Source organism: Xenopus laevis, chromosome 6S (genome assembly GCF_017654675.1).
Source record: "Xenopus laevis strain J_2021 chromosome 6S, Xenopus_laevis_v10.1, whole genome shotgun sequence".
NCBI lineage: Eukaryota > Metazoa > Chordata > Amphibia > Anura > Pipidae > Xenopus > Xenopus laevis.
The window spans coordinates 33,833,411-33,859,883 of record NC_054382.1 but is presented as its reverse complement, the minus strand read 5'-3'; the positions used below and the strand labels follow the sequence as shown (position 1 = coordinate 33,859,883).

Below are 26,473 nucleotides of genomic sequence, written 5' to 3'. Positions count from 1 at the left end.
ATTGCATTTTTAAAAATGAATCAAAGAGGGACCGAATAAGCGGTTTAAAAGTGTTCCATGTGTGCTCTATTTTAGACTTGAAGGGGCACATTTACCTAGGGTCGAATATCGAGGGTTAATTAAACCTCCATATTCGACTGCCGAATTGAAATCCTTCGACTTCGAATATCGAAGTCAAAGGATTTAGCGCAATTCGTTCGATCGAAGGATCAAAGGATATAGCTAACATTGGCCTCGGTAGGTTTTAGGTGGCGAACTAGGGGGTCGAAGTTTTTTTTTAAGAGACAGTGCTTCGATTATCGAATGGTCAAATATTTGAACAATTTTTAGTTCGATTCGAAGTCGAAGGTCGTAGTCGAAGTAGCCAATTCGATGGTCGAAGTAGCCAAAAAAAACATTCGAAATTCGAACTATTTTTCCTCTGTTTTCCTCTATTCCTTCACTCAAGCTTAGTGAATGGGCCCCAAAATGTTGGTGCTTCATCTCCTTTGTATCTAAGGTCAAGGATTTCTTGGAAAGCAAATTCCTTTGCTTGGCTAACTGCTATTTTGCACAGTGTATAGGGGTGATTATCCCTCTGTGTCATTGTCCATATTGAATGCAGAAGATATTTGCATGCACTATTGCAAACTTGCTGACAAAAAGAATACACTAAAGGTTGGATTTGTCACAGTAGACTTGTTCAGCTATGCATCACACCGTCACCTCATTTCAAGAAATATGTTAACAGTTGGAAGTTCATTTAGGCAAGCCCACTGGTGGAAAAAGAGAACATTGGGCCCTAGGCTGTTTTGGCTATGCTGGTTGGCAGTTAACCCATTTCTAGGGATGGCTGACAGGCTGGGCAAGTATCCCTGCTTTAGTCATCTTAATGACTGATTTTCTGTAAGCAACCTAGAGGGTTACTAAGAGAAAGCAAGGGAATGAATTAGGCATCCTATCTCACCCATTCAAAATAGGACACTGAATAGATATGCTGCAAGTTGGATTCATGGACCAATGATTTGTGTGCAGTCATGCATCCAACTTGAAGCATATGTATTTAATAAGTGTCCTACTTTAAGAGGTGAGATGGTGGCCCTACCTCTGTTTTAAGCACACATTCATATGTGTGCAGAAGGCAAGATGTCACAGTCTAAAGTCAACCCATACCTGATGAACTGTAACTTGTCATTTAGAAATTAATTTGATGAAAAATTGCCATCCAGCAATTCTGCTACTCCTTGAATGATGGCAGTGGGCCAGGAGTGGGTCAGGAGTTTTTGCTCAGTTCATACATTTAAATATGTCACACTTGCATATGACAGCACCTACTGTGAGCTCATAGCTTTTCCAGTTTGTTTATAGGTATCAAAAATTATGGCAGAGGTTTGGAATGGGGACACTGCTATTGAGATTACTAGCCAAGCATCCACTCAAGAACACCATAATGATATGTACCTTTAGGAAATGTAAAGAGTAAAGCAGAGTTGAATGAATGATTGATGATGAGTGGTTTATTACATTATTCCACACTACCCTTTCCCTAATATCCCTAGGATCCAATAATCAATTAATATTGGCTATGACAGGTACAAATTGTTCTTTTGGTAAATGGAATGTAAAAACCAACACATAAAGGTCCAGATTCAATTCAGAAAGAAAACTGTTTATCGCGTGAAGAAGAAATTCAATTTGAGATGCAATTCAATTCAGAAAAAAGTATCTTACTGTTTATCATGTAAAAGTCTATTGAAGTCTATGGGAAAAACTGGAACTGAATTTGGAGAAAAGTTTTTTTATTCTCAAATTGAATCTCGTTCATGATTGTTCACATGATAAACCACAAGATAATTTTTTTGTTATTGAATTGAATCTGGCCCAAAATATGCGTTGGCCAATTCACCAATCCTTTTTAATTACATATAGGGTCAGATTTATTAAGGTTCAAATTGTAAATTCAAATTTTCTAATTTTTTTGTGTGTCAAAACTCACAAATTCGAATTTAAAAGCACCGACTCAAATGTAAATTCGAATGTGAGATTCATCATACATCGACCATGGAAACAGTTCTAATTCGAATATTCACCTCCAAAAAACCTTCCAGTGGCAGAGGTCTGTTGAACTATTTGAATATGTTAATTGCCTTCCTGACATTCAAGGGTTTTTTTTTCAGAGGAAAACACGATTTGAATTCGATTTGAATTTCGGGTTGGGACTATTCGATCGAATAGTAGATGTTCATGGTTTTTTTTATAAATAACCTCCCATTCGAGTTGTGAGTACATTTAAATTTATTAGAGTAAAGAAAATCACATAAATTCAAAATTCAACCTTTGATAAATAACCCCCATAATGTTTTGAGAATTTTTCTTGAGATAATAATAGTTCATCAGATTAAGTGAGAGGAGTCAAGAGAAACAAGAATAAGGTGGTCTTTGCTTCTTTAAGCTTGAAATTCTAAATGAGTGGCTAACTTATAGACTCTATGGATGGTAGAGTAATTGAGTAGAGTTTTCAGAATGGTTAAAGCACTGGTCAATAATTGCAAACAGTGAATCAAGTACTGTGCTAAAGCTCCAAGAGTAAGGAGCGAAGTTTGACCTGACAGTGTAAGTGGATGGAGCAAAAGGTATGGGGCCTATTATTGAGAATGCTCATTATCTGGGGGTTTCCAGATAATGGGTGTTTCTGTAATAGATAACCATAAATTAAGTCAGCTTAACATAATTTCAACATTATATAAACCCTATAGGATTGTTTTCTCTTTAATAAGGATTAATAATATATTTGGTTGGGAACAAGTACAAGGTACTGTTTTATTATAACAGAGAGTTAAAAAATAAATCATTTTTACAAATTGAATTGTTTGATTAAAATGTCATCTATGGGAGATGGCTGTGACGGTTGGCACCCTAAAGTCAGAACAGATGCCAAGCACCCTGGTCTTGGCTCGTGCTTCCACCTGTAGCAGCCGCCTTTGGCCTCGGGAGGAGCCCTCAGCTACTCAGATGCCACAAGGTCTTATACTGAGAGGTGCAAGGCGAAAGGTTCTGACCAGGCAAAAGGGGCACAACGGTATGCAAAGTCTTTGGGCAGAAGGTCACAGTACAAAACGTAAGACAGAGTCGTAGTCAAATCAGGCTGGGTCAAGGCAGGCAGAGTGCAAACTAAGTCAGGCAGGCAAGGGTCAAACCGGGTAATCAATCAGAAGGGATTTAGCAGAATCAGAGTCAGATAACAGGCAAGGGTCAGGTTACAGAATTCAGGATAGTCAATAGCCAGGCAGGGGTCAAAAACAGGATTCAGATCAGGATACAAGTAGCACAGAGCTTCAAACACCACGAGGTAACGAAAACCTATAAAGGGCAGTGCGTAAAAAGAAAATGTACTTTCAAATACTTTTAAATTTCGCCCATTGTGCGCTGAGATAATACGTCAGCGCGCATGCACCTTTAAATCACAAGGAGGCGCGGCGCACCCCCTAAGGTACCGGCTCCTGCGGCGCATAAGGAACCGGCGCCTGTGGTGCTGAAGACTTGCGCGGCGGGCGTCCCCACCGAGGGGGAGGCAGGCGTCCCTGTCGTCCCCTCACTAGACCACCAGGGTGAGTTTTTATTACAATGGCCTTACCTTAATTTGGAGCTTTCTGGATAATGGGTTTCCATATAAGGGATCTCCTACCTGTACTTTACTTTTGTATGGATACAGACGTGAGGAGATGTATTGAGGCGTGACAGACAGACCAATAGGTTTTGAGAGTTAAGAGATTAATGTAATCAATTACTGTAGTAGTTATGGTGCTATACCATGCCATTTTGAAGCTATTCACTATGAGTGAACAATATCAATTAAACATTAACAAAGTGAATTAAAGCAAAAATATAATTTTGTTAAAGGAGAACTAAAGCCTAGCTAAAGTAGTAGGGTAGAAATGTTGTACATTATGTTTTGGGTTTCTGTACCAGCAAAAGGCAACCACAGCCATTTAGCAGTAAAGATCTGTGTCTCCAAAGATGCCCCAGTAGCTCCCCACCTTCTTTTCTGCTGATTCACTGCACATGCTCTGTGCTGCTGTCACTTACTGAGCTTATGGACAGAGGCAAAATATTCTGTATATTAGTTTTACCCGACTCTAACCCACCCTCCCTCCACCCGCGACTGCCGGGTTCCTTTTATAGACCCACGCCGACCTGACCTGCCGATGAAGTCAGAAGTGGGGCAAGGGGAAGTTGGAAGCCAGCAGTGTAAGGTGGTGGGCGGGGAAAGCAGGACGAAGAGTTTGACCCGGATGCCCGCAAATGGGGGTTCGAGGTCGGCCCGAAACCCAACCGACCCACGGGTTTTAGGCCGGCCCTCACATCACTACTGTATATATAGAATATAAATGTCACAATATAAGGCTGATTAGTAATTAATACAGATAATTACTACATGGCAGCATAGAAACCAGTTCAATAAGCATCAGAATTTAATAATCAGCCCTGTAGCATCAGCTTATATTACAGACAAACCTCATTTTCTGCTTGATGATTTGCAACAACATGTTTTAAAACAACAATAAATAAACAAGATTAAAAATGTTGATTAAATGGACCAGTTGGTTTATATGTACCACTCCATGACAAATTTTATTTTAAACCTTTACACTCAAGAGACATGTATAGAGGCAAATAATCAAGTTTTGCTTGTCTCTAAATATAACTGTCATACTTACTGAATGAAACACAATATTATTTAAATAGAACTGTGGCCTTTTAAAATATTTTTGGCACTTTAGGAAAAAATATATATATTAGTAATAGCTAATCTGTAGTGATGGGCAAATTTATTCGGCAGGTATGGATTCACGGTGAATTTCCATATTTCGCCACCTGCAAATTGTTTCGAGAAACTGCTTCAAAAATTCGCAGGTGAAAAAAATCGCTGCAACAAAAAAGTTGCGCATGTAAAAATTGTTGCACGTCAAAATTATTTTGACGCCCATTGACGTCAAAGCATTTTGCTAATTTTTCACCATTTTGTGAATTTTTCGGAGTTTCGCAAATTTTTCGGCAAAGTGAAATGGGACAGATTTGTCCATAACTATTTGTACAAAACAGTTGACTCCGTGCAGTTAATTGTCAAGGGCCTTCGGGATCCATAACATTTCCTAAAGCCAACTTCTTAAAAAAAAAAACAGTTTCTACCCTCTATACATTTAGTTATATAGAACATTTCCTAACAAGTATTGCTGAGTAGCAATGTGTGGTCCTAACAGACAGTGGACACAGATGTCTGCTGCTGATATTTTGCAAATGAATTTTGTCACTGGCACCAATGAAGGGTGAAACTTTAAGCTCATGGAAAGTGCATTGTAAGCTTTCAGGCTCCAATATCAAGTGCCGAGATAAAGAAAACATTTATTGTGTACACTTTTAAAGTATAAGTTACACTTTTGCTTTAATGCTTTTACATACATCTGAGATGAGACTGGTATAACATGACCCAGCTTGCACTTGTCATATATCTACAGTATATAAATCCCCTGCTGAAATATTTAGTGCTTGTCAGAAACTGTTAAAATACACTATTCAAGTTTGTTTAAAAACAAAATAATAGATGAATAAAAGATGTTCCGCCTCTCACTTACATGGGTTTTTGTTCTTTGTGGGGTTTTTTTTGTTTTTTCTTTTAAAGAAAGGATTCTTTCATTTTAATAAAGGGCTTTTAAACTTTATATGAGTGGTGAGGTTTGTGCTCTTCTTTCTAATGGGTTAAATGCCTAGAAAAGGAGTGCCGTGTTGTTGAGAATATGCAATATGATTTGCCTTTAACTAGTATTCCTGCACCAGGGCATCTTTCTGTTCTAGAGCATCTGTTCTCACCAGTGTTGTAGCTACCAGGGGGCCCAGGTGTTCAAGTGATCTATTCCACCACTACCAGCACTTCTTGCAATAGGCCCCTCCATTGCAATGAAACCAGCAAGAGTGTGGTCAAAGTTTGGAGCTGACACCGTCCACTCGTGGTGGGGGCCCAACATTAAAATATGCATGATCAGCAGAAAATAAAAACTGATCATTTACTATTCCGATGTTTACACCAGCGTTGACCTATGATTATAATTCTGAAACTTGGACAATGACAGTATGAGATAAGGAGCTGATAAGAAGATGGGAGACCTGATAGAAAGATACTCAGGAGAGTTTTTGGCCTTAGAAATGGGGTGGGGAGTGACTAGGGAGAATTAGAAAGAATGAGGAGCGGAGGGATCTATACAACTACCAAGCTATACTACCTAAAAAGTAAAACAGCAATTGACTGATATTGTTTGGGCACTTTAAAAAGACCCAGGATAAGATGTATGGATAATGTGGAGGATTTAAAGGGATTCTGTTATGATTTTTATGGTGTCGTTCTTATTTCTAAATTACACTGTTTACACTGCAAATAATTCACTCTACCATGTAACATTTCATTCCTGAACCAGCAAGTGTATTTTTTTTAATTTATAATATTGGTGTGTGGGCAGCCATCTCAGGTCATGTTGCCTGATCATGTGCTTTCAGAAAGAGCCAGGACTTTAGGATGAAACTGCTTTCTGGCAGGCTGTTGTTTCTCCACCTCAATTCAACTGAATGTGTCTCAGTGGGACTTTACTATTGAGTGCTGTTCTTAGATCTACCAGGCAGCTGTTATCTTGTATCAGGGAATTGTTATCTGGATTCCTACCCATTGTTCTGTTGTTAGGCTGCTGGGGGGGTGATATCACTCCAACTTGCAGTACAGCAGTAAAGGGTAACTGAAGTTTATCAAGTCACATGACTGGGGCAGCTGGGAAACTGACAATATGAAAGAAACAGAAACAGTGCAGAATTCTGCGGGAGCAGTACTAGTACAGCACATGTAAGTATCCCTTTAAGGAAGATGGGAGTCAGAAGATGGAGAACTAGAGTAGCAAACAGAGAAGATTGGTCTGTAGTACCAAAGAAGAAGTAAGCAAGCCCTCAAGTGTACAAGATGTGTACTGTAACTTTCAATGTAAGAAGTCAAGAAACTTGATCATCTTAAAACCCCTTAACCAGAGAATCAAGAAACCAGAAGAAAGAAAAACTACAAATATATCTCCTTAATTAGATCTTTACAATCTATATGTGATACCTGTACTTAAGTTTTTCAGGCTGTTGTTGTCTACCTATTGGTTTGTTTAGAGCTGTGCCTGAAGTTTCCACACCCAAGCAGTTGTTATTATTTATAGAAAAGGTAACTACTGTAGCAAATATTACAACAAAAAATGAACCAGATAAAGTGACCCAACCTTCTGGGAGCACTGACCACCCTCTTTTCTGCCTATAATGGTTACCTTTGACCTGTGGTTTGAACATTGATTACCATTGCTATCCTTAGATAGGACAAAGATGCCAAATATAGGTTTGAATTGTTTAGATAGGTTTAGATAAAGCATAATTAACAGACTGGGTAAATACAAAACTGCATAGGACTAGCAATGCAAGTGACTTTTGAAAAAAGAAAAAAGTGGGGCAGACTGAGGTGAATAAAAAGTTGGGGTGGTTCAGAAACAATGAGAATTAATTAACTGAAAAAGCAAACAGCAGTTGGAACAGGAAAACACTAAGGGGCAAATTTACTAAAGGACGAAGTGGCTAACGCTGGCGAAAATTCACCAGCATGACGTCATTTCGGCACTTCGCTGATTTACTAACGGCCGATGGCATAATTTTGCACTCTAACGCCAGACAAATTTTCGATCTGGCGAAAGAGCGTTACTACGCAAATTCATTATGTTTTTGATTTTACTGAACGTTACCTCTATCCCCAGACTTGCCTTCGCCACCAGGGGCAATTCTTGCTATTATGCGACCTGAGGCGGCCTTCTTTCGCCGCCCCCACAGCACTAACCTATACAGCGCCGGAGAGGGCAGGGGTGGTCCGCGACGCTTAGTGCAGAGAGCGCAATAGCCCAAACCGGAAATTCGGCTCTTAGTTACCAGGCCCTGGCATTTTTACCGCCCCTGGCAACCAGGGGGGCGCTGCCGTCTGAGGCGAGTGTCTCAACTCGCCTCATTGGTGGAGTGCCCCTGTTCGCCACCTCAGTAATTGCGTAATTTTTCTTTAGGGTACTCGGCTTCCCACCTACATTTCCTTACATATGGCACATAAACTGTACAGTGGGCACATGTGTAGGGCAATATAAGACCTCTATTTTATTTTATTAAGGTTTCCTGGCCTTGTGTAGTGTAATGTATTTGCTGCAGCATATACGTCCATTGTACTTTAACTGCACGTCATATGCAAATTAGCCAACGCTATCGTAACTTCAAACTGATGATCGTATTATCGCTAGCGCAACTTCGCAAGCGTTCGGTACCCTGTTCGCAACTTTGGATCTTCGTGAATTAGTGTTGTCCAGGCGAATTTACAAAGCCAACGCTGGTGGATTTTTGGAGGTAAGTAAATTTACCCCTAAGATATTTTCAATGCCCATTTTTGTGCATTTACATTCATCTTTCATATGCCATTTCCAATGCCAATGATACATTTAGATTTGTTAGAATCAATTTAAGATTTGTCATGGAGGGAAAGCTTAACAGTGTTTTAGCCATGCTATACTCAGCAATGTCTTGATTGAGAAAACATCCATTATATTGAATTGGATTGGGGAATATTTCATGCTGCTTGCCTGTTAATGTCTTCTGACGAAATCAACGTAAAACATGGCTGATGGAATCTTTTTACTGATTTCAAATAATTGCTGGGAATTGTGATTTCCAACAGAAACATTAGGGGGGTTATTTAGCTCCTAATACCCGAAATTCCCAGAAATCCGAAAAATCTGTGATTTCTTTTTATAAAATGGGACTTTTTAAAAAATCACGAATTTTTCGGAATTTATTAAACCCCAAGGGCTAAAAAAAGCCAGAATATAAAAACACGGCATCAAACCTGTTGAGGTTGCATAAAATTCAATGGGAACAGTCCCATTGATTTTTGGTTGTGTCAGGGGTTTCAAGCAATTTCACTATTTTTTCGGAGCTTTCGGGGAAAATTCATGAAAAAATTTTGAAAATCTGAGCTTTTCCCACAAAGCAAATTTTCAGGAAAATTTAATACTAAATAAGCATTAAAAACCTGAGCGAATTAGATCGTAGTTTGTAGCAGCCGATATTGAGATAAATTCGGACCTTGATAAATAACCCCCTAGAAGAATAGGCATAATGGACAAGAAATTGAGGATCAAAGTCATACAGGTAATATACGGATGAGCTTTTAGTTGAACCATGACATAGTTTATATTGCATGGAAAAATATCTGCATTGTCATCCTGGAGTTTAGAAACAAAGTGATAAATCAAATGTCTATGAAACTTGTTTCAAACATTTCTCTGAAAACAAAAAAACTTTTTCAGATTATCCAGACGAATCAGCCCAAGACTGTTGAAGATTGTGAAGGCATGAACCATCTTTAAAATGTTTAAGGGACATCTGCCATTGACTTTTACATGATTTTGACAGTTTTAGCTGGAGTATGTTTGGATTCAGATTTTTAGCAGCTTTAAAGCATAATAAGTCTTGAAAAATTTGAGTTTTTATTTTCTCTAAAAATTTGAGTTTTTCCTCTTTAATAACTCGACCAGAAAATTTGAGACTTAATAAACAGCCCCCCTGTTTCTGAAAAGCTTATAGTGTGATAAAAGTTGTACCAAAAGCCTATATACTATATATTCTTTGCAATTAGGTTCTAAAATTCAGATTTACCAGCAGACCCACCATTTCCTGCATTGAGAGAAGCCTAGTCTAATACTTATTGGAATGCTGAGCAATAATATATAAAACCTGGGACATCTTAACGGTCAAGGGCAAAGACTAGAGCTAAAAGTTGGGTCAACCTAAAAATTAATCACAGGACAGGGCAAGCAATTTCAATTTAACAAAGTTAACCGTAAAAATAAATTCGACATAATTGTAGTACTGTATACCAATCCAAATGGACGTTTACACAGAGACCCAGAAAAGATTTAATGCAACTTTGGCACTTGTGTTTCCTGACATATTCTTCATGATTGGAAATGAACAGCCATAGGCTTATTCATGTTATTGAGCACAACAGCATTCAGAAATATAGATTTATTAAAGAACTTTTGAATTGTAGCCACCATCCTCATATGTAAAAAGTCCCTTCATGTGTCTACTTTCCATTTAATTAAAAGCATACCACTCGTGCCTTACTCCATGACACAGTGGTGGCAATTAAAACATTTTCAGTATTCCGGAGTCAATGTTTCTTAACCCCCCAGATCATTTAAGTATTTCTTTCAGCATGGGAAACCTCACACCTTCCTGAAAGGGACCATTATGAATCCCTTATCATTCTAGCAATGCATGTTATTTTATTTCTGCCACTCTTTAACAAAGTTAAAAACATACTTAATGCTTTGCATAAAACATTAAAATTGATCAAGATATATTTAAATACATAACTTAAATGTATTATCATTCTACTCTACCAATGAAATCCATTTCTTGTATGCTGTTCTGTTTATGTTTATGCACAAGTGTGTCTTCTATCCCCTCAGCCTGATGGACATGTAGCAGATGGTATTGATTTCTGTGAAAGAGGTGAGGATATCTAAAGTGCAGAATGGGAGTTTAGAAAATTAAAACACTGGGAATGTAATTACATCCATCTGACAGGATGGCTAAGTGGGGGAGGCATGCCTGAAGGGAAAGGATCAGGAAAATAGTTGAAAGTGCAAGGGTAGTATTTAATGTTTTCCTTCTGGTGACCAGGCCACACAAAAGTTTATGGTATTGTTTCATCTTAAAAAAAAAGGGAAAAAAGAAATTGCAAATAACAAATCTAAATTTTTTAAATTATCTTTACCCTAATAAAGGGAAAAAAGGAAAATTAAACAAATAGCAAAATCAATAAAGTCTTTGTCATGACTTAATTGAAAACGTTGAAAATAATGTTAGAATCATTACTTCGGCCTACTGGATAAAGTTCTTATTGGGAGCAGCTTAATTCTGAGTTTCCACTCAACATGAGAACATCAAGACTGAGTATGAGAACCTTTTCCATAACAAACTCAGAGACTTTTCCGCAATCAGCTAATGCTTGAAACAAAAATATTTCTCTGGGTAAGATTATTTCCAGTGCATGTGAAGGTAACAAAATATTGCTTGTGCCTCTGACCTTCAAAGTCAGCCAGATTGTGTACATTGAGTAGACTTCCAAGAAATAGCTAGCCAAGAAAAATTCACCCCACAACCCAGCAGTGATTTGAATGTCTGTGTATCTGTTTGTGATTCTAGTGAGTCAAGGAGTTTTTGCATTTTTTGCCCCTAGAAGGCAATAGTCAACGCCTATATTGATGTGAATGATATCCTAGGTATAACTGAGCTTTGTACCTTATACCTGCTATTGAGCACAAACTCCTTATTTTGCCCTCAAAATCAGCTGAAGGCTGAAGTATGCAAACATGTCCCCTTCATGTCATAAGAGCAACTCGTCTTACTAAGAAGCAGAAATTTATTAAATCAATACTTTTTGGATTTGGCCAAATACAGAATCTGAACCTTAATTTGCATGATGAAATTTGAATTGAATAAAAAAATTGCATTGTCTGCAAACAAAAACTTGTCACGTTGATTAATCCAGAGTTTAAGAATCACCATAAAAATGTTCAGTAAAAGCTTGGCTGAAGCCAAATTCGGCAAAAATCTGGCAAAATTCTGAAACAAATTATAGATATCACGAGCACATTTGGTGGTGCATAGCCTGTATATGAAAAATTAGCCAAAAATTTGTGGTGGGCACAATTTGGCTGGAAATGTGAACAACAAATTGCTCTTTAATAAATGAGGTCAGCAAAGGAGAATTGTCCTTGCGGGTGGATTTGATGATTCCTGTATTTGTTTAATGGGAATAGCAAAATATATGAGCAACTCTGAGTTAAGCCAAATTCTGGGGCATGAGTAGCATCTGTCTTCAGGTACAGTCCTTTGAGAACCTTTCCAGTTAGGGATGATAGGGATGCTATGGCTGTCAAGAATAAATACCAGAATGTACAGTAAATCCCTAACCCCTATGGGGGAATGTAATATTAGTTGCTAGCTCAAAAATAATTGGCAATTCCTTCGCAATACGAATAAATGTTCGCAAAGCGAAAAATTTTGCCTTTGCGAACACTTTGCCCCTCACATGACAATAAGATAGTGATTGCGAATTTTAGTGTTTACAAACATTCTCAGTGTATGTAATAAAATTTCACAAACCATTTTTGCAACAAAATATTCAATAAAACTGTAGAACAGGCGTTAAAGGTTCGTAATGCGCAATTAAGATTCACAATGCAATAAAAGCCGAAAGAAGAATATTTGATAATATTTATTCACAAAGTTTAGCTCTTAGCGGATTTTACTACATTGCACCCTTTCTGTTATATACAAAAAAAAAATATTTTTTGCCTCATAACTTGCCTAAACTGTTTCAAAATGCCTAATTTGTTGTTCCCCTTCTAGATCTAGTTCTAATTAATTTAGCTAATTAGATATGCAGGGGAAGAGAGCTGAGACATAATTTGCTTTCTGGTTAAGGGAATATATCTATTTTTCTGAATGAAACCTGCATTCTGAATGAGCAGCTATTGGAAGGAAACTGAAGCATGAAAAGTTACACAAACTTGCTTTCAGCCTGTCTGAATATTTTACTTCACTTTCCATTTTCTTTCTTCGTTCGCTGAGCACCCTTTGCATATGCATATGGTAGTAATTATTTGAAATAATAAACCTTCCCTGAGAACCTGAACATTCATGGGCCAACAGATGTGTCAACCTACTTAACATTATAACAGAGTAATTTATTTCAATCAAGGTGATACAGCACGTGAAAATAAATAACTGAAGTCTAAAGCTCAAACAGGAATGTCACATGTTTGAACACTTTGCAGGCACTGTGGCCTTACACACCTGTTATGTCAAAGGGGGATCTGGGAAATATTACTGTTCAGAGCAGACTCCAGCCATTTTTCCAATATTTCAATAGTTAGACAGTCTTCTGAATTTTTACTGATATGTAAATGCCTCAAGAATGTATGCTACTTTATTACATCTCCCTTACTGTTACATGGAGTGTAGGGGGGCAATAAGCTGTGACAGCTAGGGTTGTATATTAGGTAGGAAATATGTTAATCCTTACTGGTGCGGCCAATGATATCTAATGTTTTATTTGGATTAAAAAATCAAGCTTTATTTCTTAGCTCAAGATATTTATCCACTACTAGTAATGGATTCACAGAGAATTGCAGCATTTTGCCACCCAGCTAATGTTTTTCGCGAAATGGCGACAAAAATTTGAGCGACAAATAAAATTGTTGCGCGGTAAAATTGGTGCGCACATAAAAACTGCCACTCGTCAAAATTTTTTGGACGCCCATTGGCTTTAATGCATTTGGACAAAATAGTCGCTCATAAAAAAGATGCCACTCTTATTTTGACGCTGATTTACTTCAATGTGTTTCACAAATTTTTCCCATTTTATGATTTTTCCCAGAGTTTCGCAAATTTTTCTGCGAAGTGAAACAGGACAGATTTGCCCATTACTATCCATTACATGGTTTAATTCAGGGCCATGTTAGTTACCTGTTGGCCAGGTACTAATATATACAATAAAAACAACATATTACAGAGTAAGAACTGCTAACTTGGCAGAGGTATATACTCTATAGAGTAGAAGAGGTAACAAATTTACTACATTTAGCATGAAACAAAGCTTTGTTTGTTCCAGAAGTTATTTCTCTTTTGACAGTCTTATTCTGAACAAATCGCCAGCTGAGAGCTTTAAAAAAATATTCTGGCTCAACTAATGAACTGCTTGTCTAGGGAAATATTTCTGTGTTTAATGTTCAGAAAGTAATGGCAGACAAATACCCAATCATGTTTTTCAGCCAATTATCATTTCCACATTGCTCAATGACTTTCTAAATAGAGTGAAGAGTCTGCCAGACCAAAGCTTGAGCGGTGTGGATGGTAATTTGGCTGCCCATTAACTTCACAATTTGCAGCCCTATTTCAGATGCTCAACATTTAAATACAAATGAAATGGCAGAAAAAATGATTGTCAGAAGGAAAGCTCTGTTTTTAGAGGATAAATAAGAAAAGTATGAATAGAGCTCATATATGAAAGTAAAGGCATACTGTAAGGTGTATTATTTTTGGGAGGTAACTCTAAAGGAGCCATGCTGGTTTTATATGATTATATAGGGAATGATGTGTCCTCTGCTGGAATGTTTAAGTCTCCGAGGCTTGATAACCAGTGTCGGACTGGCCCACAGGGATACCAGGAAAACTCCCGGTGGGCCCAGGTGTCAGTGGGCCTCTTGCTTCTAACCAATTCATGGACATTCTCTATTTCTATATGGTAAAAAAGAGGATTAATAATGGAAGAATAAAGTATAGTAGATATAATATAGTAAAGTAAAGTATAGTAGATTAATATAGTAAGTAGAAATAAAAGACTAGGAGAATAAAGAGGTTGACTGAGGAGAGGAGGAATAATAGTTTGGAAAGTGGGCCCACCGTCTAAGGTTTTCTGATGGGCCCCTGGCATCCCAGTCCGACACTGTTGATAACTGTGATTATATAAAGACATTGACATACTGATAATAATATACTTTAATATTCAGTTCTTGCTAGAAAGGCATTCCATTCCTGGGTGGATGGAGATGCAGATTTATATTTTTAACTTTGTATAAATAAAATCATTTTTTAATTGAACCTCTCTGGGCCTGTGGATCCGTTTGAGTGCTGGTCGGCCCTGTCTTTTCCTTAAGAGGGTGATTTAACAATGTTCAAATCTGATTTTTTTTTTTTTGGCTCAAAAATTTGAGTTATTCAAATATTTCCATGATTTTATTCAATTTGTATTCAGATTTTTTGATAAATAAGCAAACTTTCAAGTTTTAAATGTGAGTTTATTAAAAGTAGAAACTTTAAAATGACAAACTTAAATTTTGATAAGGGGGCCTCATACTGTGTATGAGCAGATATTAATAACGTCATTTCCAAGGAGCCATATTTGCAACTTAAACAAATCCAGCATGCCATGCTTTTATTTGCAGATTAAATAATCATGAATTTATACGCCTGTGAGATAAGAAATACAGTCTTTGGAATGCATGGCTTTATTGAAATGAAACATTAATTTCATTGTGGTGCATCTTTCTTTATGTACATAGATGTAGTACCAAAGCAGATTGTAGGGTTGATTCCATAATATTCCTTTGTGTTTTTTTAATAGCTGGGCCCACTGAAAAGTTTGAACCAGAAAAGCAATTCATTTGTAGCCAATAGGGCCTTCAGTGTTTGCACAGGGGAGCCTGGGTTTCAGCATGACAATGAGTTGCCTCACTGAATCACATTCCCTGGCTCTGGTTCTCTCTGTGCACTACATTTAATAATGAATGAAAACAGATCCCATTTAAAGCAGCACAATATATCAAGAGAGCAATAACATAAAATAAACAATAAATCTACTGGAAACCCCTTTGAGAAACTGAGAACATTTTTGCATTGATGAATGGCAATTTTGCCCAGACACTATTTACTCTTAGTTATAATATACACGTCTAATACTGATCTAATGGTTATCTTCAAATGTATTCCTATCTAGCTATGTTCATCCAGAATTCCTTCCAGTAAATATAAGATATAGAATTTAAGAAAAATATTTCTAGTTTTTTTGTAGAATAACTTAGGGATTCATATTGATTTGTAAAGATTTATGACTGAACATTTGATACATTTTATTGTATGGAGCCAAATGGAACGGAGCTAAGTTATTTTTCCCCCGGCCCACCCAGCCTAAATTCATGTCGCCACATGTATATTTTTTAGACGGTTTATATATTTACAAGGTGATCTGACTGTGCTGAAATAATCAGTTGCAAACCACAGCAGCCATAACAATCATTTCTAACAAATTACACTTTCCATTATCACGAAAAAATAAGACCCTTATGTGCTGAATATATTGCATTCTAAAATCAAGATGTATCTTATTCTTCTAGCACACTGAATATAAACAATACAGTATATATTGTATTTTATGTATTTTTCAACCAAAGTGTAGGATCCATTATCCAGAAAGCTGCAAATAACAGGAGGACCCTTTCCCATAGACTCCATTATAATAAAATCCTTCAAATTTGTAAAAATGTTTTAATTTTTCTCTGTTATATTGAAACAGTATCTTGTACTTACTAACTAAGTGAGATATAATACCTAACTGACATATAATTCATCCTGATTGGAGGCAAAATAATCCTATTGGGTTTAATTAGTATTTCAATTATTTTTTCATAGACAAATGGAGATCCACTTTATGAAAAGATCCCTAAAGATCCGGGAAAACCGATATCCCGCGCATTCGGAGCGCAACCTTCTGGATCTTTGTTTTCTTCTGTAAGTGAGCGTCGTATTGGCACAAGCACAGTTGGAGCAGTCTTCCGGTTCATAGCAACTATGCATGCCCCAAAAGTGCCAGAAATTGTGAAGAGGTCTAGAAGAAGACCGGAGTTCCGGAAGATGTCACCTATGAGCTCCACTGCACTTACTGTGCACGATGCATAAGAAAACTGTTAGGGGAAATTTCAGGGGTAACTAACTATGCGGGGGAAGCAGGGAGGGGAGTTACCTAGGGTAGTAGGTAGGGGTTTTTCTTATTGGGGGTTATTTCTCCTTTAAAGGGTGTTGCAAACACATGTACTATCCTAACTTTTTGTTTTGTTAGCATTGCATTCTCAGGATCAAGTAAGAGGTACCTGGCTCTTTACCTACTGCTTTTGCACCTTATTTGTAATGCACAGTCGAGAGCAGCCGTCTAATTACCTATGGGATGTCCCATGGCAAAATGGTAGATTTTCTATTGATAAAGACTTTTTTTGACACAACGCAGTAGCAAACACTAAAAAATATTAGTAGTATTTCATGACAATTTATTAACCCTAGGGCCTCCCCATGCTTAAAAAACACATCTTAACTTTAAAAAAAACACTAAATCCCATTTATTATGAATTGTCATAAATATGTTCTGGTCTCTCCCTCTGCTTTACACATTTCAACTTTTATATGAGGCAAAACTGACAACTCATAAACATCAATGTACATTGACCAGAGACTGTTGATCTGCTTTAACTGACTCTGATGTTTGTTAGTTTGTTATGTTAGTTAGTTTGTTGTTAGTTATTACATCCCATGCAGTCACAGACTTGAGCAATAGGACTAACTATAACTAGTGATGGGTGAATTTATTCGGGAGGCGCAAATTCGCTGCAAATTTCCAAGTTTTATTGTCAACTTTTTCTTTACACTGGCGACAGTTCCGACGCCGGCAACAATTAAAAGCGCCCATTGACTTTAATGAGCGGAATTGTCTACGGCGTCGGAATTGTTGTCGTTGTCAAAATAATTTGAAACGAAACGGGAGAAATTCGCCCATCACTAACTATAGCATATTGATACATCCTGGTCCTGGGACGTGGAAACTACACTGCAATAGTTCAGTCTTGTGTCAACTAAATGCATATCAGGGTTTATTATGCCTTTATAAAATGATTTCAGTCTTTACCCCATCCTATTCCATGTTCTCTCCCTCCCATATTCTAGTCTGACTGTTATCTTGCTATCAAACTCTCCATATTTCTATCATCTGAATAAATGATTTGGTTACTTTAAAATAATATTTTTCAAGGATTGTCAAGTGTAATTGCACATACTTTCTAAAAGAATGTGAAAGGTTGTTTTATGTTCTCAACCTTCCAAAGATCATTTCTGGTATTTTTGTATCAGATAATGTTACATATGAGATGTTGAAACTCTTGGTGCATTAACCTTAACTCTAGGACATTTAAAGACACTCAAATTATCCTTACTCATGAGAGCTATTATTTGTATTCCAGCTGGTTCCGAAAACTGTAATATAATGCAGTATAATCTATCTGGAAGGACCACTTAAAATAAATCAGTTGGGTGAAATTATTAACAAAGATATAGGAATCAAATGCACTCATAACCTTTCAGGATGAAAGGACTGACAGAAAGAGAAAATGAAAGACTTTTGCTGCTGGTTATTTAATCTCAGCTCAGATAAGGTTGAACTAGTGTGAATTTAATCTGGCTAAGGTCGGATTTCACTTTTCATTCATCCATTTTCAAAAGTGAAAATGAAGCCCAGCCAGAAAAGAATCTTTAGAATATGCAAGCTTTGTCTTTTCCGAATTCATAAATGTTTAAAAAAAAAAACAGTACAATAACTTGGATAACTAAATAACCTTTCATTAACACTGTGGGGTGGTAATGGCAAACCCCAATTTTGAGGTATCCTTATAACTCCAGGGAAAGGGTCAAGCACAGGTGGAAGGGTGCTTATAGTTGATAACATCCCCTGATCACCTCCCCCCCAACAACTCCAGATTTTCTTTTATATTAAAATCAGCCCTACCATGGTCTGCTAATGTAATCATAGGCTAAGGCACCAATTCACAAAGAGCAGGGGCACAGAACAGGGAGGTTACCTGTCTGTGATGGGAACTCCCAGAGGGACTGGGAATTCTGCCTGCCACTACAAGGAGAAGAGGGAGAAGTGACCACATCACTGCATCTAAAGGGATGAGAAAAGCCAGAAGGTGAGACAGGCCAGAGGCTGGTCAATTTGTAATCCTGGAGGGGAGAGTCAGCATGGCTTAGTGAGAAGCCCAGAATATTACAAAGTGTGGAAGCCACCCTGTATGGAGAGAACCCCAGTGTGGAGAAAAGTCTTGAATGCATGCAGTTGAACGCTATTGAACTGTGTTCCTGGGACTTAAAGTTGGGAAGACTTGCTGAAATGAATCTGTGTTTTTGCCTTGAGACCCCTTTATGCTCTTGATCCTATGCTTACCTGCCTACCATAGCTAATTTCTCCCAAAAAGTGTATTTACAGGCAACAAGCTTGCCACTATATATAGCCTCAGTGTGCGTCCCTGACTATATGAAGCCACAGCCACAAACTGCAATAATTTCCCTTCATAATCTAATTACTGCCTGCCTTGGTGTACTTTCTTTAATTATTTTGCTATACAAAACCGCGGAAAAAGTTTGCTGCGGAAATATGCAGCAACAAAACACCCTTTGACCCCAATGTATTTTGCATGAAAAAAGTTGCTTTGAAACACTTCCCATTGACCCCAATGTATTTTGTGCAAAAAATTCACAGCAGAAAACGCCCATTTACATCAATGCCTTTAGTACATATTCACTATTTCATGAATTTTCTGGCAAAGGAAAGCGTGACAGATTTGTCCAGCACTATACATTATATATGCTGTATATAACATTGGATTATTATAATATTGTACTCAGTAACGTAACTAGAGGGGGGCCTGTTGGGGGATGTGCAGCCAGGCCGCCCCCCGGGCCCCCCCCCACCCCCCTCTGTATGCGATTTTCCTCCCGGAATCAGAGGTCCGTGAGCTGCTGGGGGGCCCTGAGGGGGTGCAGGCCCTGGCCCAATCGCATCCCCCTACTCCCCCGGTTGTTCCACCACTGATTGTACTCTGGAAGTCGAGTGCAGTGTTTTTTTATAGATCATTTTGTGTTTACTGGTGGCATTTCACAGATTAATAGGTGTGCTTACGCCATTTTGGTTTTGTATATATGTATACATTTGAATAAAGTGTCAGCACTTTATCCCCTTTTTTTGTTTGAGGTGTACAGTAAAGGTCCTAATGAGGACCGAAACATTAGACATACATGGTATGTGAATACATTTTTTTTTACTTATCTAGAGTATCTAGCTAGATTATCTATCTATCTATCTATCTATCTATCTATCTATCTATCTATCTATCTATCTATCTATCTATCTATGTTTGCTAACTACTTAAAAAAGTTTACCAACTTCTCCTTTACTGTTTATACCACCGATTGTCTCCACTCTTTCTGGTCCACTATTTATTCTTTACTTCCCTGAAACTTCTTTATTTGCTTTTAGCAGTTCCTTATTCTTAGTCCTGGACAACTTTCTTCTTTTTTTCCATCTGTTCAGCTGTACCCCTCCCTTTCCATTCTCCTCATGTAATCTAAATATTTACAAGATTCATGTTATAACCTTGGGATGCCCAGCACATGTCCTTCAGTCATCTCCCAGTTAGAACTAACTTATTTCTTTATCACATATTTATATGATGACTACAAGTATCTGATGTATTTAAAAGGTGTTGTCAAGTCTGCACTTTATAATTGCTTCCTGCTCATTGGTTTACCAGAACCAGAGCAAACGTTGCAACTGTTATTACATCATATGCCTGCTGTTTATCTTGTGCACATATTGCATTAGAAACATCAAATAAAAACAAGCCAAAACAAGAATTCTTAAATTGCTTTACTTTATCGTGCCTCAAGACAGGGCATTTGGCTTTAAAGATTTAGATGTTTTCTCTGCTTAAGTCTGCCATAAATGTCTAGGGTCAAGCAAACTATTTAGCAAGTACCCACTTGCTAACCAAAAGAATGTGTAAAAGATCACTTATTAGGAAAGAAAAGGCTAGTGAGTTTTCACTTTTTAGGTTTCTTTTTAATATACACGTATCCATGTCTGCTCCTAGTTTTCATCAGAATATTCCATCAGAAGTATGTCATTATTTATTCTTTGCCCTGCTGAGTCTGTTTTATATGATTGTGACTTTTTTTAAAAATTCAAAGTAAATATTAGTGCTTGATGAAAGCTCACACAGTTTCTTCCTCCCATGGTAGCTGTTTGTTAAGGACTCCCATGCAGGAGCAATCATATTGGGAAAGTGGTGTTTTTCCAGCAAAGCCAGAGACCCTCTTTTCCTGTAAATATTAGTACATCCCGCTACAGCCGTTAAGCATTGCCAGCCGTCCTGTCACTTGAGCGGTCAGGTCTGACTGATGGCAACTTTCTTTTGGGGTCCTGTTCATTACATCATAAACTGTAGCTGGACGGCTGAAGTGGCTTCATTTTAAAATCTACTTTTGTGTCAACATATTTTATGGGGACTGGCTTCTGTCACACATCAAAATAATTAGCGGCTAAATAAACATTAATTTCATGTTTTTTTATGCAGTATTTTGTAACTAGGAAAAAGAAAAAAAAGTTTAAGGCTGACATCATTCAAACCAAAGCAGGACACATGGGTGGGCCACAGAAATATTCGCCAATGCACTGGAATAAGGATATGCATCACAAGGGAAATGTGTTCTAAACAGAGGTTCCCACAAACCAGGTAATGGTGAAATCATTTTGGGCTCAGGTCAGTTTATAAATGACTCATATCCAAGAGCAGAATTTTGGATTAAAATGCAAGCTGTAATATTTTACTGACATTAAAAGTTTTTGTATCTAGCAGCAATATTAAGATATGAATGTAAAATTAAATTTCCAGTGAAGAGCTTCCCTTGCCATCTAAAAAGATGTTACTAACATCTGTACTGCTCCATATTCTCCTATATTCTCCTGTTTGTCATTCATGTCAAAGAGCAAGCAACATAACCAATCCCAAAATCTGCTCAATCTTTGACTGCATTTGCAGTAAACTTGTTTCAAAACTAGTACATAATGCACCATGATTGAAATTGCAGCATTATTTCCCATAATTCCAGTTGCAGGCATCAGCAAAACGTACGTGGTTTACCATTGAAAATGTATGTTTCAGTCTACATTCACTTGCAAGTTGTGGGTATATGTTAATCATATTAATGAGAGAGACAAATTACATTATTTCCAGGATGGTGATGTTTGTGGCACCAGAAACAGATGAAGATGATTCATTAGGAGTAGTAATTTGCATGCATAGGTATATCATGTAAAGGTAACCTTGGAAGAACCATGTCCTGAAGACAGGTGTTCATGCCGTGGTTCCTTTGCACATGCACCCTATGCTTGGACTTTACTCTTAATACAACAAAGCAAATGAAACAGGTAGTTTAGTGAGCGCAGTATAAAGGAGCTTGCATTGACAGAGGTACCTACAGTATGTGAACAGAATTTGGGTGGCTGCAATTTTGAGACCCTTTTTTCATTTTGTACTGAACTGTGTGCACATTAATAAGCCCTAAGCCCTTCAGCTATTAGTTTTAAAATAATACATACAGTAGTGTACATTAATGGTTTTATTTTATGTAAACACAAGTAAAGGGTTTATCCCAATGTGGACTCTCTGCTTGTCCCTGAGTACTATGATTGCTCGCTCCCTATATCATTACCTATTTTCAAGCTTGTTTATCCCTCTGGATACACATTTGGGCTTTGGCTTGTTCTCTAGCATCAAGCTTCAACCAAATTCCCTGCTACCACACAAATGCCCAAATGGCTTTGACATCTTAAAAGAGATGCAACCAAGATTGTATTTGTTGCTATGAGTAGATCAATGTAATGTTTAGTGTGCCATGGCCCTTAGATGTATGCACTGAAAAGGATAAGCTGCTATGTCAACTCATTCCTTTAACTATTGGTGCTACATACAGTATTTTTCATTGTGACCCATCGCATGTTATAAATTATATACTATTTAATGAATGTATTGATATCCCTTAAATATGTCATGGATAATTTATCATTGTGTAATCTAATGTAGCCTCACGTCAGGTTACCAGGACTTACAATTTGGTAGTTTCAATCTAAATTGTTTGACCAACTGTGGCCAGTACCCAGGTATATCGTATGGGTTTTCCCAACTCATGAGTCCACCAAACAATTTTCAGATCAATTCAATGTGCCTTTGTACTTGTATAAAAACCTAGCCTGTTTAGCGTGAGACGGGTTAATAGGAGCCACAAACCCCTTCACATGCAACACAAAGCCTTCTGAAAACAGAAGGTATTTACTTGCCTCGTGCCGTACACATAGCACTGCCTTAATACCAATGTAGGGATGTGAAAATCTTAGCCACCCTTACACTTTACAGACAGGCACATCCCTAGTAATATGGACACCTCAGTGGGTCCTTATGGGGACCTTGTGCTTATGTAACCCCTATAGTTCCCACAGTGTACACCAGATGGCACTGTGCCAGAGTATAAAAGGTTTAGGAACCATGTGCTCTGGGTCCATTGCTTTAGCCCAACCAAGCAGACTGGAAGGGAATGGGTAGTGTTGACCCTAGGCGCCTTGGCCCTAGTAATTAGACAGCTATACTCGTTTATAGATTGCTCTAGGAGTGATAGAGAGGTTATTTAGTTGAGCAGCTCAAGGCTCCGCCGAGGAGATTAGAGGGATTAAGATCCCAGGGTATTACTGACCCAGAGTAAGGAACCAAGTGTTGAGATAGGGATGTCAGGAGTTCCCCTAGTCTGCCACTGGAAGATATACTGAAAACTGGGCAATACCCAGCACATGCTGTCAACTTACTCTCTGCTGTATATTCCCTAGCCTGTGGGGATTCAGCCTATACGTGCTGTGAGTATATGTTTCCTTTATGCTGCTGTGTATGTTCTATACTCCATTGTGGATCAATGTGCTAAATGATCTATGTGCTATTGTTCAATAAATACAGTTCTTTGTTTAACTGTTAAAGAACTACTGGCGCCCATCATTGTGCTATCGCACCAGGTTACAGTTACACTAGACCCTTGCCTCCCCACTGCTGCGAGGGCTTACCCCTGAGAAAGAGAGCTCATCTGTGGTCTCAGCCAGGGCCGGACTGGGATTAAAAAGCAGCCCTGGCAAAAAAAATCAAAGCAGCCCACTTCAGGTATGGGGGTTATCCGGAAACCCATTTTCCGGAAAGCTCCAAATTACAGAAAGGCCATCTTCCATAGACTCCATTATATTCAAACAATCCAAATGTTTAAAATTGATTTCATTTTCTCTGTAATAATAAAACAGTAGCTTGTACTTGAGCCAAACTAAGATATAATTAGTCTTTATTGGGAGCAAAATTATATTATTGGGATTATTTAATGTTTATATGATTTTCTAGTAGACTTAAAGTATGAAGATCAAGATTTGGGAAAGATCCATTATCCTTAAAACCCCAGGTCTGGAGCATTCTGGATAACAGGTCCCATACCTGTATATATGTGTGACATTGGCAACCAAGCTCCCCCACCCACACAAGCTATAAATAAAACATTGGTGGTCAGGGCCCCCAATAAAATTAGGAAAAAAAGGTGGTCCAGGCCTCCGATAAGTAAAAAAAAATATCGGGACAGCAGACTGTGCAGAGAGGCCCATGTGGAGGGCTGGTTTTACCAACTGTGGGGCCCAATTGAAACCATTTTGGCATGGCCCCCTAAATGGAGTTTTTCCATTTGGCACAGGGTTCCAAGGCTGGGTGACGAAAAGTGACTGCCTTTCCTTTTGTCCCATGATAATTACTCATTTCACTTATTTATTTCTATAGAGTTCAACTGCAAACATAACACAGGAATTCATTTTCACAGTATTTTTGTATTTTTAAAGAACTACCTTCAAACCTTCCTGTTATATGGTAAATAGAACAGGGGAATACCTATGCTGCCATAGTTTTATAGGATCTCTCTGAACAGACTATGAGCAAACTTAGGGACTGTTCCTGCTGAATTGTGCTTAGTACAGAGGAATATCTATGCTGCCATAGTTTTATGAGATCTCTCTGTACAGACTATGAGCAAACTTAGGGACTGTTCCTGCTGAATTGTGCTTAGTACAGGGAATACCTATGCTGCCATAGTTTTATGGGATCTCTCTGAACAGACTATGAGCAAACTTAGGGACTGTTCCTGCTGAATTGTGCTTAGTACAGAGGAATATCTATGCTGCCATAGTTTTATGAGATCTCTCTGTACAGACTATGAGCAAACTTAGGGACTGTTCCTGCTGAATTGTGCTTAGTACAGCGGAATACCTATGCTGCCATAGTTTTATGGGATCTCTCTGTACAGACTATGAGCAAACTTAGGGGACTGTTACTGCTGAATTGTGTTTAGTACAGGGAATACCTATGCTGCCATAGTTTTATGGGATCTCTCTGTACAGACTATGAGCAAACTAAGGGACTATTCCTGCTGAATTGTTCTGTGACCATGCCCACTATGGGAGGAATATTGAATATAGATAGCTAAACATTTATTTTTAAAAAAAAGACACTGATGCAATTTAATTTATAAAACCCAAAAGACACAGTTGCAATTCCATGTATACTACCCCAGAGGAGAGTAAAAGCAGGATGAACACAGTGAGAATTCCGTGAATAAATACCCCCAGAAATGGCACAAATGCAATTTTTGCTAACAAGGAAAGGGTTAAAAAAAAAATCATGAGGCAGTGTAATAAAAATGATTTGTATCCTCTTTACTTGCCCAGCATTCTTTCTGAACTGATAGTCTGGGGGGGGGGGAGAGGATGAATCTGCAGCACCAGTGTCTGCAATCCATCCTGCCTGTCAGCTGAATACTGGACAACACAGACATACACTGGCACCTTTTTCCCTACCTGCAATTGGCTGTTATCTGTGACTGTCCCATAGCTGAGAGCACACAGGTGACGTATAGGACGCTTCTTCTTTCAGTCCCACCTCTCCTCCGCATACTTGCTTAAACCCCCACCCCCCTCAGCAGTCCAGACACGGAAAAAAAAAAACAGAAAAGAAAACATACGCGGCCCTTGGGGTGAGCTCTTCAGACTGAAGAAAATGATCTGTTTATCGTCTGCTACTGTGCGCACAGAGGATCTTGCGGGAGGAAGTAAGCTCCTTAATTTTGTTATGGTGCGGTGCGCACTGCCCCGCGGCCCATTTACACTGCACAGGCAGCGGCCCAACGGGCATTTGCCCGTATTCACAAACGGCCAGTCCGGGCCTGGTCTCAGCTCACAAAGGAAAGTAGCTAAAACTGCCCTAGCACAAGTCAGTTTATTATAGCGCTACACCAAACATTAAAGTTTAACTCTCACATGAGGCATTCTGGGCAGAGACATGCAAATCACTAATTTATGTCCCTTTGGCCAACTCTGCATCCAGAACCGCTGGTTTTACAGCACAGATACAGCCTAATAGTTCTGAGCCGTTTATCCAAACTTGCAGATAGTCTGTCTCGATCTTGTTAGATCTGATCAGTGCAAGATAATGGAACATGGCTTATGAGTGGGTTGGACATTTGGAGTGGCACGAACCTGGTTAAGTTGAGATGGACTAAAAGGAGCCTAAAAGCCCTTCAAGTGTAAGACATGCAACATTAAGCCTTCTGAAAACAGAAGGTATTTACTCGCCTCATGCCATATATATAGCACTGCATTAATATTACAAACAAGAGGTTAACTTTCACATGAGGCATTATGTGCTGAGACAGGCTGTCTGCAGGTTTGGATATATGGCTCTGAACCTAGGCTGTATCTGTGCTATAAAACAAGTGGTTCTGTATGCAGAGTTGGCCAAAGGGAAATAAAGGAGAATTAACCTGTTGTTTGAGGGGTGGATCACCTTCAAATTAACTTTTAGTATGTTATAGAATGGCTAAT

The 26,473-nt window shown here is 38.3% G+C and overlaps 1 long non-coding RNA gene across 1 annotated transcript in view; it reads right to left on the bottom strand.

Annotated features, from left to right (window-relative positions):
• LOC121395023 overlaps nucleotides 1–25,822 on the bottom strand; it is a 42,810-nt gene extending 16,988 nt beyond the window's left edge. The window contains exon 1 of the long non-coding RNA XR_005962182.1: nucleotides 25,451–25,822. This is a non-coding gene — a long non-coding RNA (uncharacterized LOC121395023). The remainder of the gene's footprint in view (nucleotides 1–25,450) is intronic.
• Nucleotides 25,823–26,473: the final 651 nt, after the last annotated feature.